Raw genomic sequence first — 14,005 nt, 5'->3', positions numbered from 1 at the left:
CCGTATCTAAAACTGCATAATTTGAAAAAACACTTTCGCGGGAGAAATTGCACCTCGTTGACGCGAGTAGTTCATCACATACTACATAGATTTCACATGATCAACACACTACAAACATAGTTCATACTACATACTACGTTAAACTATTACTAGAGGGGTCGGATCTAACGGCGGCAAAGTCGCGGGAAAATGGACGACGCCGTGGAGGAGAAGAACGCTCAATCCTCCTCGTCGGAGCTGCAGAGGTCGATGTACTTCACGTTCTGCTCCTCGCGGATGCGGCGCCACTCCTCGTACTTCTCTTTGGCGGCGACCACCTGCCGCCACTCGAGGTCTTCAAGCTGCTTGGCGTGACGCCGACGCTCCTCCTCCTCGCGCACGCTTCGCTCGGCGATGGCGGCCGCAACGGCGTCGACGTCGGCGACGCAGTCTTTGAAGGAAATATGCCCTAGAGGCAATAATAAAGTTATTATTTATTTCCTTATTTCATGATAAATGTTTATTATTCATGCTAGAAATATATTAACCGGAAACATAATACATGTGTGAATATATAGACAAACTTAATGTCACTAGTATGCCTCTATTTGACTAGCTCATTAATCAAAGATGGTTATGTTTCCTAACCATAGACATGAGTTGTCATTTGATTAACGGGATCACATCATTAGTAGAATGATGTGATTGACATGACCCATTCCGTTAGCTTAGCACTTGATCGTGTAGTATGTTGCTATTGCTTTCTTCATGACTTATACAAGTTCCTATAACTATGAGATTATGCAGCTCCCGTTTACCGGAGGAACACTTTGTGTGCTATCAAACGTCACAACGTAACTGGGTGATTATAAAGGAGCTCTACAGGTGTCTCCAAAGGTACATGTTGAGTTGGCGTATTTCGAGATTAGGTTTTGTCACTCTGATTGTCGGAGAGGTATCTCTGGGCCCTCTCGGTAATGCACATCACTATAAGCCTTGCAAGCAATGTAGCTAATGAGTTAGTTACGGAATGATGCATAACATAACGAGTAAAGAGACTTGCCGGTAACGAGATTGAACTAGGTATTAGATACCGACGATCGAATCTCGGGCAAGTAACATACCGATGACAAAGGGAACAACGTATGTTGTTATGCGGTTTGACCGATAAAGATCTTCGTAGAATATGTAGGAGCCAATATGAGCATCCAGGTTCCGCTATTGGTTATTGACCAGAAACAGTTCTAGGTCATGTCTACATAGTTCTCGAACCCGTAGGGTCCGCACGCTTAAGGTTTCGATGACAGTTATATTATGAGTTTATGAGTTTTGATATACCGAAGGAGTTCGAAGTCCCGAATGAGATCAGGGACATGACGAGGAGTCTCGAAATGGTCGAGACGTAAAGATCGATATATTGGACGACTATATTCGGACATAGGAAAGGTTCCGAGTGATTCGGGTATTTTCGGGGGTACCGGGGAGTTACGGGAATACGAGGAAGAAGCAATGGGCCTCATGGGCCAAGTGGTGGAAGAGAGGAAATAGGGCGCACGGCCCCCTAGCCCAAACCGAATTGGACTAGGGGGCCGGCCCCCCTTTCCTCCTTTTCCTCCCTCTCCTTCCTTCTCCTTCTCCTTCCCTTCCTTCCCCTCTCCTAGTTCGACAAGAAAAGGAGGGAGTCCTACTCCCGGTGGGAGTAGGACTCCTCCTGGCGCGCCCTCTTGGCCTGCCGCCCCTTCCCCTTGCTCCTTTATATACGGGGGTAGGGGGCACCTCTAGACACCACAACAATTGATCTCTTAATCTCTTAGCCGTGTGCGGTGCCCCCCCCCTCCACCATATTCCTCGATAATATTGTAGCGGTGCTTAGGCGAAGCCCTGCGACGGTAGAACATCAAGATCGTCACCACGCCATCATGCTGACGGAACTCTTCCCCGACATTCTGCTGGATCAGAGTCCGGGGATCGTCATCGAGCTGAACGTGTGCTAGAACTCGGAGGTACCGTAGTTTCGGTGCTTGATCGGTCGGGCCGTGAAGACGTACGACTACATCAACCGCGTTGTTCTAACGCTTCCGCTTTCGGTCTACGAGGGTACGTGGACAACACTCTCCCCTCTCGTTGCTATGCATCACCATGATCCTTGCGTATGCGTAGGAATTTTTTTGAAATTACTACGTTCCCCAATAGTGGTATCAGAGCCTGGTTTTATGTGTAGATGTCATATGTACGAGTAGAACACAAGTGAGTTGTGGGCGATATAAGTCATACTACTTACCAGCATTTCATACTTTGGTTTAGCGGTATTGTGAGATGAAGCGGCCCGGACCGACATTACGCGTACGCTTACGCGAGACTGGTTTCACCGTTACGAGCACTCGTGCTTAAAGGTGACTGGTGGGTGTCTGTCTCTCTCACTTTAGTTGAACCGAGTGTTTCTACGCCCGGTCCTTGTGAAGGTTAAAACAACACTAACTTGACGAACTATCGTTGTGGTTTTGATGCGTAGGTAAGAAAGGTTCTTGCTCAGCCCGTAGCAGCCACGTAAAATTTGCAACAACAAAGTAGAGGACGTCTAACTTGTTTTTGCGGGGCATGTTATGATGTGATATGGTCAAGACATGATGAGATATAAGTTGTTGTATGAGATGATCATGTTTTGTTGAAGTTATCGGCAACTGGCAATAGCCTTATGGTTGTCTCTTTATTGCATAAGATGTAAGCACCAAATAATTGCTTTACTTTATCGCTATGCAAGAGCAATAGTTGCAAGAGCAATAGTTGGCGAGACGACCATGTGACGACACATTGATATAGATCAAGATGATGGAGATCATGGTGTCATACCGGTGACGATAGAGATCATGACAGTACTTTGGAGATGCAGATCAAAGGCGCAAGATGTTCATGGCCATATCATGTCACATATTTTGATTGCATATGATGTTTATCTTTTATACATCTTATTTTGCTTAGTTTGACGGTAGCATTTTTAGATGATCTCTCACTAATTATCAAGAAGTGTTCTCCCTAAGTATGCACCGTTGCGAAAGTTCTTCGTGCTGAGACACCACATGATGATCGGGTGTGATAGGCTCTACGTTCAAATACAACGGGTGCAAAACAGTTGCACACGCGGAATACTCAGGTTAAACTTGACGAGCCTAGCATATACAGATATGGCCTCGGAACACGGAGACCGAAAGGTCGAACGTGAATCATATAGTAGATATGATCAACATAGTGATGTTCACCATTGAAAACTACTCCATCTCACGTGATGATCGGACATGGTTTAGTTGATTTGGATCACATGATCACTTAGATGACTAGAGAGATGTCTGTCTAAGTGGGAGTTCTTAAGTAATATGATTAATTGAACTTAAATTTATCATGAACTTAGTCCTGGTAGTATTTTGCAAATTATGTTGTAGATCAATAGCTCGCGTTGTTGCTTTCATATGTTTATTTTGATATGTTCCTAGAGAAAACTATGTTAAAAGATGTTAGTAGCAATGATGCGGATTGGATCCGTGATCTGAGGTTTATCCTCATTGCTGCATAGAAGAATTATGTCCTTGATGCACCGCTAGGTGACAAACCTATTGCAGGAGCAGATGCAGACGTTATGAACGTTTGGCTAGCTCAAAATGATGACTACTTGATAGTTTAGTGCACCGTGCTTAAACGGCTTAGAATCGGGACTTCAAAGATGTTTTGAACGTCATGGACCATATGAGATGTTCCAGGATTTGAAGTTAATTTTCCAGCAAATACCCGAGTTGAGAGATATGAAGTCTCCAACAAGTTCTATAGCTAAAACATGGAGGAGAATCGCTCAACTAGTGAGCATGTGCTCAGATCGGCTGGGTACTTCAATCGCTTGAATCAAGTGGGAGTTAATCTTCCAGATAAGATAGTGATTGACAGAATTCTCTAGTCACCATCAACAAGTTACTAGAACTTCGTGATGAACTATAGTATGCAAGGGATGACGAAAACGATTCCCGAGCTCTTCGTGATGTTGAAATCGACAAAGGTAGAAATCAAGAAAGAGCATCAAGTGTTGATGATTGACAAGACCACTAGTTTCAAGAAAAGGGTAAAGGGAAAGAAAGGGAAACTTCAAGTAGGATGGCAAACAAGTTGTCACTCCCGTGAAGAAGACCAAAGCTGGACCAAAGCCTGAAACTGAGTGCTTACACTGCAAAGGAAATGGTCACTGGAAGCGGAAATGCCCTGCATATTTGGTGGATAAGAAGGATGGCAAAGTGAACAAGGGTATATTTGATATACAGGTTATTGATGTGTGCCTTACTAGTGTTTATAGTAGCCCCTAAGTATTTGATACTTGTTAGGTTGCTAAGATTAGTAACTCGAAACAGGAGTTACAGAATAAACAGAGACTAGTTGAAGGGGAAATGACGATGAGTGTTGGAAGTAGTTCCAAGATTGATATGATCATCATCGCACACTCCCTATACTTTCGGGATTAGTGTTAAACCTAAATAAATGTTATTTGGTGTTTGCGTTGAGCATGAATATGATTTGATCATGTTTATTGCAATACGATTATTCATTTAAAGTCAGAGAATAATTGTTGTTCTGTTTACATGAATAAAACCTTCAAATGGTCATACACCCAATGCAAATAGTTTGTTGGATCTCGATCGTAGTGATACACATATTCATAATATTGATGCCAAAATATGCAAAGTTAATAATGATAGTGCAACTTATTTGTGGCACTGTCGTTTGGGTCATATCGGTGTAAAGCGCATGAAGAAACTCCATAAAGATGGATCTTCGGAATCACTTGGTTATGAATCATTTGATGCTTGCGAACCGTGCCTTTTGGGCAAGATGACTAAAAATCCGTTCCCCGGAACAATGGAACGAGCTACTGACTTATTGGAAATAATACATACCGATGTATGCGATCCGATGAGTGTTAAGGCTCGCGGCGTGTATCGTTATTTTCTAACCTTCACAGATGATTTGAGCAGATATGGGTATATCTACTTCATGAAACATAAGTCTGAAACATTTGAAAAGTTCAAAGAATTTCAGAGTGAAGTGGAAAATCATCGTAACAAGAAAAATAAAGTTTCTACGATCTGATCGTGGAGACGAATATTTGAGTTACGAGTTTGGTCTTCATTTGAAACAATGTGAAAAAGTTTCGCAACTCACGCCACCTCGAACACCACAATGTAATGGTGTGTCCGAACGTCGTAATCGTACTTTACTACATATGGTGCAATCTATGATGTCTCTTATCGGTTTACCACTATCGTTTTGGGGTCATGCATTAGAGACAGCTGCATTCACGTTTAATAGGGCACCATCTAAATCCATTGAGACGACACCGTATGAACTATGGTTTAGTAGTAAACCTAAGCTGTCGTTTCTTCAAGTTTGGAGTTGCGATGCTTATATGAAAAAGGTTTTCAACCTGATAAGCTCGAACCCAAATCGGAGAAGTGCGTCTTCATAGAATACCCAAAGGAAACTGTTGGGTACACCTTCTATCACAGATCTGAAGGCAAAACATTCGTTGCTAAGAATGGATCCTTTCTAGAGAAGGAGTTTCTCTCGAAAGAAGTGAGTGGGAGGAAAGTAGAGCTTGATAAGGTAATTTGTACCTTCTCCCGAATTGGAAAGTAGTTCATCACAGAAATCAGTTCCAGTGATTCCTACACCAATTAGTGAGGAAGCTAATGATGATGATCATGAAACTTCAGATCAAGTTGCTACAAAACCTCGTAGGTCTTCCAAAGTACAGTCCGCACCAGAGTGGTACGATAATCCTGTTCTGGAAGTCATGTTACTAGACCATGATGAACCTACGAACTATGAGGAAGCGATGATGAGCCCAGATTCCGCGAAATGGCTTGAGGCCATGAAATCTGAGATGGGATCCATGTATGAGAACAAAGTGTGGACTTTGGTGGAGTTGCCCGATGATCGGCAAGCTATATTGTATAAATGGATCTTCAAGAGGAAGACAGATGCTGATAGTAGTGTTACTATCTACAAAGCTCGACTTGTCGCAAAAAGGTTTTCGACAAGTTCAAGGTGTTGACTACAATGAGATTTTCTCAACTGTAGCGATGCTTAAGTCTGTCCGAATCATGTTAGCAATTGCCACATTTTATGAAATCTGGCAAATGGATGTCAAAACTGCATTCCTTAATGGTTTTCTTAAAGAGTTGTATATGATGCAACCAGAAGGTTTTGTCAATCCTAAAGGTGCTAAAAAAATGTGCAAGCTCCAATGATCCATCTATGGACTGGTGCAAGCATCTCAGAGTTGAATATACGCTTTGATAAGTTGATCAAAGCGTATAGTTTTATACAGACTTGCGATGAAGCCTGTATTTACAATAAAGTGAGTGGGAGCACTACCGCCTTTCTGATAAATATATGTGAGTAACATATTGTTGATCAGAAATGATGTAGAATTTTTCTGGAAAGCATAAAGGAGTATTTGAAAGGAGTTCTTTAAAAGAAAGACCTCAGTAAAGCTACTTACATATTGAGCATCAAAATCTATTGAGATAGATCAAGACACTTGATAAGTTTTTCAATAAGTACATACCTTGTCAAGATTTTGAAGTAGTTCAAAATGGAACAGTCAAAGAAAGAGTTCTTGCCTGTGTTGCAAAGGTGTGAAATTGAGTAAGACTCAAATCCCGACCACGACAGAAAATAGAAAAGAGAATGAAAGTCATTCCTTATGCCTCAGTCATAGGTTCTATAAAGTATGCTATGCTATGTACCAGACCTATTGTATACCTTGTTCTGAATTTGGCAACGGAGTACAATAGTGATCTAGGAGTAGATCACTGGACAACGGTCAAGAAAATCCTTAGTGAGGACTAAGGAAATATTTCTCGATTATGGAGGTGATAAAAGAGCCCGTCGTAAAGAGTTACAACGGTGCAAGCTTTTACACCGATCCAGATGACTCTAAGTCTCAATCTGGATACATATTGCAAGTGGGAGCAATAAGCTAGAGTAGCTCCATACAGAGCATTGTAGACATAGAATATTTGCAAAATACAAACGGCTCTGAATGTGACAGACCCGTTGACTAACCTTCTCTCACGAGCAAAACATGATCACACCTCAGTACTCCTTGGGTGTTAATCACATAGCAATGTGAACTAGATTATTGACTCTAGTAAACCCTTTGGGTGATGGTCACATGACGATGTGAACTATGGGTGTTAATCATATATAGATATGAATATTGGTGTTAAATCACATGGCGATGTGAACTAGATTATTGACTCTAGTGCAAGTGGGAGACTGAAGGAAATATGCCCTAGAGACAATAATAAAGTTCTTATTTATTTCCTTATTCCATGATAAATGTTTATTATTCATGCTAGAATTGTATTAACCGGAAACATAATACATGTGTGAATACATAGACAAACTTAATGTCACTAGTATGCCTCTACTTGACTAGCTCATTAATCAAAGATGGTTATGTTTCCTAACCATAGACATGAGTTGTCATTTGATTAATGGGATCACATCATTAGTAGAATTATGTGATTGACATGACCCATTCCGTTAGCTTAGCACTTGATCGTTTAGCATGTTACTATTGCTTTCTTCATGACTTATACAAGTTCCTATAACTATGAGATTATGCAACTCCCGTTTACCGGAGGAACACTTTGTGTGCTATCAAACGTCACAACGTAACTGGGTGATTATAAAGGAGCTCTACAGGTGTCTCCAAAGGTACATGTTGAGTTGGCGTATTTCGAGATTAGGTTTTGTCACTCCGATTGTCGGAGAGGTATCTCTGGGCCCTCTCAGTAACGCACATCACTATAAGCCTTGCAAGCAATGTAGCTAATGAGTTAGTTACGGAATGATGCATTACGTAACGAGTAAAGAGACTTGCCGGTAACGAGATTGAACTAGGTATTAGATACCGACGATCGAATCTCGGGCAAGTAACATACTGATGACAAAGGGAACAACGTATGTTGTTATGCGGTTTGACCGATAAAGATCTTCATAGAATATGTAGGAGCCAATATGAGCATCCAGGTTCCGCTATTGGTTATTGACCAGAAACAGTTCTAGGTCATGTCTACATAGTTCTCGAACCCGTAGGGTCCGCACGCTTAAGGTTTCGATGACAGTTATATTATGAGTTTATGAGTTTTTATGTACCGAAGGAGTTCGAAGTCCCGAATGAGATCAGGGACATGACGAGGAGTCTCGAAATGGTCGAGACGTAAAGATCGATATATTGGACAACTATATTCGGACATCGTAAAGGTTCCGAGTGATTCGGGTATTTTCGAGGGTACCGGGGAGTTACGGAAATACGAGGAAGAAGCAATGGGCCTCATGGGCCAAGTGGTGGAAGAGAGGAAATAGGGCGCGCGGCCCCCCTAGCCCAAACCGAATTGGACTAGGGGGGCAGCCCCCCTTTCCTCCTTTTCCTCCCTCTCCTTCCTTCTCCTTCTCCTTCTCTTCCTTCCCCTCTCCTAGTTCGACAAGAAAAGGAGGGAGTCCTACTCCCGGTGGGAGTAGGACTCTTCCTGGCGCGCCCCTCTTGGACAGCCGCCCCCTCCCCCTTGCTCCTTTATATACGGGGGTAGGGGGGCACCTCTAGACACAACAACAATTGATCTCTTGATCTCTTAGCCGTGTGCGGTGCCCCCCTCCACCATAATCCTCGATAATATTGTAGCGGTGCTTAGGCGAAGCCCTGTGACGGTAGAACATCAAGATCGTCACCACGCTATCATGCTGACGGAACTTGTCGTGGTACTAAGACTGACAGTAGAATAGGGGGTAGGTATGGAGAGGCAAGATCCTAGCTATGGAGTAGTTGTATACGCAAGAGATTTACGAGTTCAGGCCCTTCTCGGAGGAAGTAACAGCCCTACGTCTCGGAGCCCGGAGGCGGTCGACTGGATTATATGCATATGAGTTACAGGGGTGCGAACCCTTCTGCCTGTGGAGGGGGGTGGCTTATATAGAGTGCGCCAGGACCCCAGCCAGCCCACGTAGCGGAGGGTTTAAAGTACATTAAGGCCTGGCATTACTGGTAACGCCTTACATAAAGTGTCATCATGACCATAAAGACTACTTAATTATAGACCATTTGGATACAGAGTGGCTCTTGAACTCCTGGTGGTCGAGTGAGTCTTCATGGTCGAGTGTCTTTGAGTTTGTCGAGTGGAATCCTTCCAGGTCTACTGGAAGGCAGTTTCTTCTAAAGATGTCCTTGGGGAGGGTACCTTGGACAGGTCCATGACCCTACCCTAGGTACATGACTTCATCATTAGCCCCCGAATGGATCGAGGTTTGAGTGAGGAAGGAGTTGATAATCTTTCTGACCTGTTTTTGGTGCTGCGAGTGTGTCTTACTCCGGATCAATGACTCTTTAGTGATGGTGTCAACTTCTATTTCAGTCGCCTTGATCCATTCTTTACATTTGTCGAGTGAACTTTATGAACCTGGGGATTTTCCGAGCGACGGATCGGGGGAAATCTGCCGTCTGACAAGTTGCACTGCTGTTAGCGGATTTGGCGGGATCTGAACTTTGGGAAGCGCGTGAAGCGGAGAAGGCCGCGGTACTCAGATGGGATAAGGCAAAGATGCCTTGATTTCTGCGCCAGCTTTTTCGCCACGTATCGCGCGCGCGACTGTTGCGGGATTTGACAGGATCGCCGGGGCCTACCAGTCAGCCACTCGGAAGCGACTTCATATAAGGCACCGGACGAGGTTTTTTTGAACAATGCACCCTCATTCTCCTCTCCCTCTTCCTCGAACTCGCCCGCTGCGCTCGGTTCCGTCCCCGCTCTACTGCTCCTTGCGCGCCTCATCGGCGACGATGGTGAAGGCGAAGACGGCGGCCTTGGAGCGGGCGAAGAAGGCGACGACGAAGGCGAAAGCGAAGGGGAAAGCAACCAGTCGGGCGGATCCTTGTCGCGGTCCGGCCTGCCGCAAGGCTGGATCCAGGGAGACTGGATCCGCTCGACCATCACCCAGAAGGACCTCGATGATCTGGCCAACGAAGGACTGATCTCCCATGGGTCAGCAAGGCTTCCGGGGACGGAGTGGCAGTCGCAGCCACAGGAGGGTGAGTGTGTCCTCTTAGCCACCCATGTCGATCGCGGGTTTTCTCTGCCGCTGAATCTTTTCTTTCGAGGGTTTCTGAACTTCTTTGGGGCACAACTCCATCACTTCACACCCAACTCCATTGCCTTTCTCGCCGCTTTCGTGTCTTTGCGCAAAAACTTCTTGGGTTGTCGGCCGCACTGGGGCCTCTTCAAAGACATATTCACTTGTCGCTCTCAGACGGTGAAAAAGGCCAGTCCGAATGACGAGAGAACCCAAGTAATCCAGATGTGTGGGGTTCTTGGGGTCCAGATGAGGAGTAAGAGTGCCTTTCTAGCCATGACCCTTCCCGAGTCAGTTAGAGGGTGGCAGTCGACCTGGTTCTACTGCCAAGACCAGTCAACGCCAGGGCAGTCGACTGGCCTCCCTCCGTTCTCCATGGACCGAGTGAACAAGCCGTCCTCTCTGAAGGTGCTTCCGGAGGAGAAGGCTTAGGCTAAAATGTTGATGGAACATGTAGTCCAGCTCATTAGCGACGGAGTGACTGGCATGGATCTTCTGGAGGTTTTCCTTCGACGGTGCATTCAGCCACTCCAATACCGAGGCCACCCGATGTGGCTGTACTCTGGTACCGAAGACACCACTCGGGTCCACCCAGAGGAGGTCGACGACGCCACACTAGAGAGGTGGATGACTGCCATCACAGGGAACAAAGATAACCCTCGTGGAGCTAGGAGGATCCCACCACTCGACCAGTCTTACGAACCAGACAAGGTATGACCACTTATCTCCGACTGTGATCCTGTTTCATTCATTCTGTTTTACTGCAAATCGGCCGATTGACCTTCGTCTTGTTTTGTTGTCTTCTAGAGCACTACTGAGTTGTATTCGATGCCCAACGGGGCGCAAGTTCAGACCAAAGAGGAGGAAGGAAGCGAAGGCGAAAGTCAGGAGGAGTGGGAATCGGGTGGTGAGGAGGGTGACGAAGACGCTGGCTCTGACGAGGAAGAGGAGGAGGAAGAGGAGGAGGACGTCCAGCCTCCCCGTTCTGAAAGACGATCCAAACTTGTCCATGACCCTGCAGTCGAGCGTGGCAAGGGGGTCGTGCCTGTTGTGCAGTCGCCCAAGCATCCTCGGACGACCTCTCCGGCGCCGGCTGAGAAAGCACCAAAGCAATCCCGAGCGGCGTCATCAAAGCCGACGAAGGCCCTACCAAAGATGAAGATGGTGATTCCCACTATTTCCGGGTAATGGCGTAACTTGTGTTCTCTTGTTTCACATGGATTTACTCTTGGTCGATTCGTTCCTGACCGACTGATTTCTGAAACTGCAGTGCTGCTACTTCTGAGACCTCGACCAGACCTGAAGATCAAGAAATGGAGGATGATGTCACTTCCAACCCTGGTATGACCTTCGAAGTTTCGTTTTCAGTCGGTAGGATCTTCATTTTTAACTTTGAATCTTTTCTGTAGCTCCCCCTAATATCATCATTGATCTTCCTGATGATGATGATGAGGAGACACTGAGGCAGAGGAGGAATAGGAGGGCGTCTGCTGGCAAGACAACTCAGGTTGTATCAGCACCTGAGACGTTGGTTCTGGAGGGGGACAACGTCACTCGGGCTACCGTATCCTTTGCGGTGCCGCTGACGAGTGCTCGCCCTTCGTCGTCGAGTGCTGATCCGCCTTCCCTTTTCTCCACTCACCACGTCCCAGAGGACCAAGCAAGCGCTGCTAAAGAAGCCATATGTCAGGAGGGGGTCATGATGGAGCAAGTGAAGGCGATCCGAGATGCCAGTCAAGCAGCTTATGACGCCAGTTCAGCCCTTCAGAGCAATGTTCAGGTTAGTCGATCACCGCATGTTCTGTTAGGATATGATACCTAAAAACTTTTCTTTATGAAAATCTTAGTATCTATCGTACACCCACTGGGTGTGTCGATTGAATATCTGGATTGGTGGGGGCATGCTGAGTGCACCCACTGGGTGTAGTCCCCAAGGCTATGGTGGACTGCTGGCAGTCGACCATAGTCTTTATGTCTTGAACTCTTTGTCATTACTTTCTTTACTCGATCTAGTCGAATGGAATCATGGAACCGGTGGGGGCACGCTGAGTGCACCCATTGGGTGTAGTCCCCGAGACCGTGGTCGACTGCTGGCAGTCGACTACGGTCTGAAGAACACCTCTCTCTCTCTCTTTTTGAAACTGTGGCTAACTACTGCTGGTTAGCCTTTCTGTCTTTTTTGGTCGACTGATCGACTTCGAGCTGATAGAACCAGTGGGGGCATGCTGAGTGCACCCACTGGGTGTAGTCCCCGAGACTACAGTTGAATTTTTTGATTCGGTTGTAGTCTTAGAAATACTACAATTTTTCTCTTAGTCACTCGGAAGTGACCTATCTTTGACGTATGTCGATTGATCCTTCGCAGAAATCTTGCGAGCTTGCAGCTCGTTATACTGAGTTGGAGAACAAGCATATCCAGCTCGAACTTGATCTGAAACTTGTCCAGGAGAACTTCACGAAGGTGAAGGAGGAGGCAAAAGGTATGTTTGGTGAGAACCTTGACGACTGCCTTTGTTTCTTGTCCATTCCCAAGTCTGATCTCACTATGATTTTGCAGATAAACTGAGGGATTCTCTGAAGAAGAAGGATCTTGACCTCACTGAGGCGCAGAAAGCAGCTTCGGAGAAGATCAAACTCGCAGAAGAAAAGTTGGCTTCAATCAGCAAACTTGAAGAGGAGAATACCAATCTGAAAGCTGCTCTTGACGTGGCCAACAAAGAGGTCAGTCCATTGAAGAATGACAAGATAGCCCTGAGTGACAAGGCCAGTGAATTGGCGGGAAAGAAGAATGATCTGGAGGCTTATCTGGGAGGGCACGCCAAGAAGCTATTCCTCATGCTTGAAGGTAATCTCTTGTATCCGACAGGCTTTTAATTATGTACTTACCACCAAACTGCTGCCTTAACTTTGGGTTGTGTCTATAGAGTTCTGCCAGAACTTTGAGGAAGAGACTGGTCGACTGAAGACGAGCCTAGATCCCATCAACTCTCCTGTGAAGGATGAAGCCGCCATGAATGTGCTCTGACTCGAGTCTCTCGTTGCTGTTGTGGTCGACTATCTTGCAAAACTGAAGGTTGCAACGTCGCGCATTGACACGACACTCTGGCCAGGAGAAACACTTCAGAATGACCTTGAGTCTCTGATGACTCGACTGAACGAAGTTCCAAGTCGAGTGCAAGAATGGAAGAAGTCTTCTGCCAGGTGTGGTGCCGATGTTGCTCTATCTTTGGTCTGTGTTCACTGCAAGGACGCGCGAGAGGACAAGCTGGCGGCTCTCAAGGTGGCCAATACCAAGAAGCATGACTTCCGATCCTTCATGGAGACCTTCATTGCTGCTGCCACTCGGATCGCAGATGGAATCGACCTGGACGAGTTTGTTGCGCCTTCCAGCCCTCCGCAGGAGGGGTAAAAAACTTCTATGCTTGATGCCTTAAATTTGCCTCGGTATGCCGAGTGGTTTTTGTAACCGATAAACTTTAACAGGCTTGGTGCCTGAGCACTTCTGGTTCCGTAGGACGCTATCTGAACTTGGATTTGACGTTGAATATGTTTGCATCTGCCTTTGAATGAACATTGTCCTTCGCTCGTTATATATGCTAGTGTTTGAGATGCTCTTTTGCAGGTAGGGATGAAGCACAGATTGCAATCGACTTGTACCTCATCATACTTAGGCTGGCACTGGGCCGCAGCTAAGCCCCCGAGTGAAAAGTTTGCTCTCCACTCGGTAGGATTTTCAAAAACTTAGGCGAGCACTGGGCTGCAGCTAAGCCCCCGAGTGGGAGGTCTGCTCTCCACTCGGTAGGATTTTCAAAAACTTAGGCGAGCACTGGGCTGCAGCTAAGCCCCCGAGTGGGAGGTT

Source organism: Triticum dicoccoides, chromosome 3B, assembly GCF_002162155.2.
Source record: "Triticum dicoccoides isolate Atlit2015 ecotype Zavitan chromosome 3B, WEW_v2.0, whole genome shotgun sequence".
Classification (NCBI taxonomy): Eukaryota; Viridiplantae; Streptophyta; class Magnoliopsida; order Poales; family Poaceae; genus Triticum; species Triticum dicoccoides.
Note: the sequence above shows the minus strand (reverse complement) of the source record.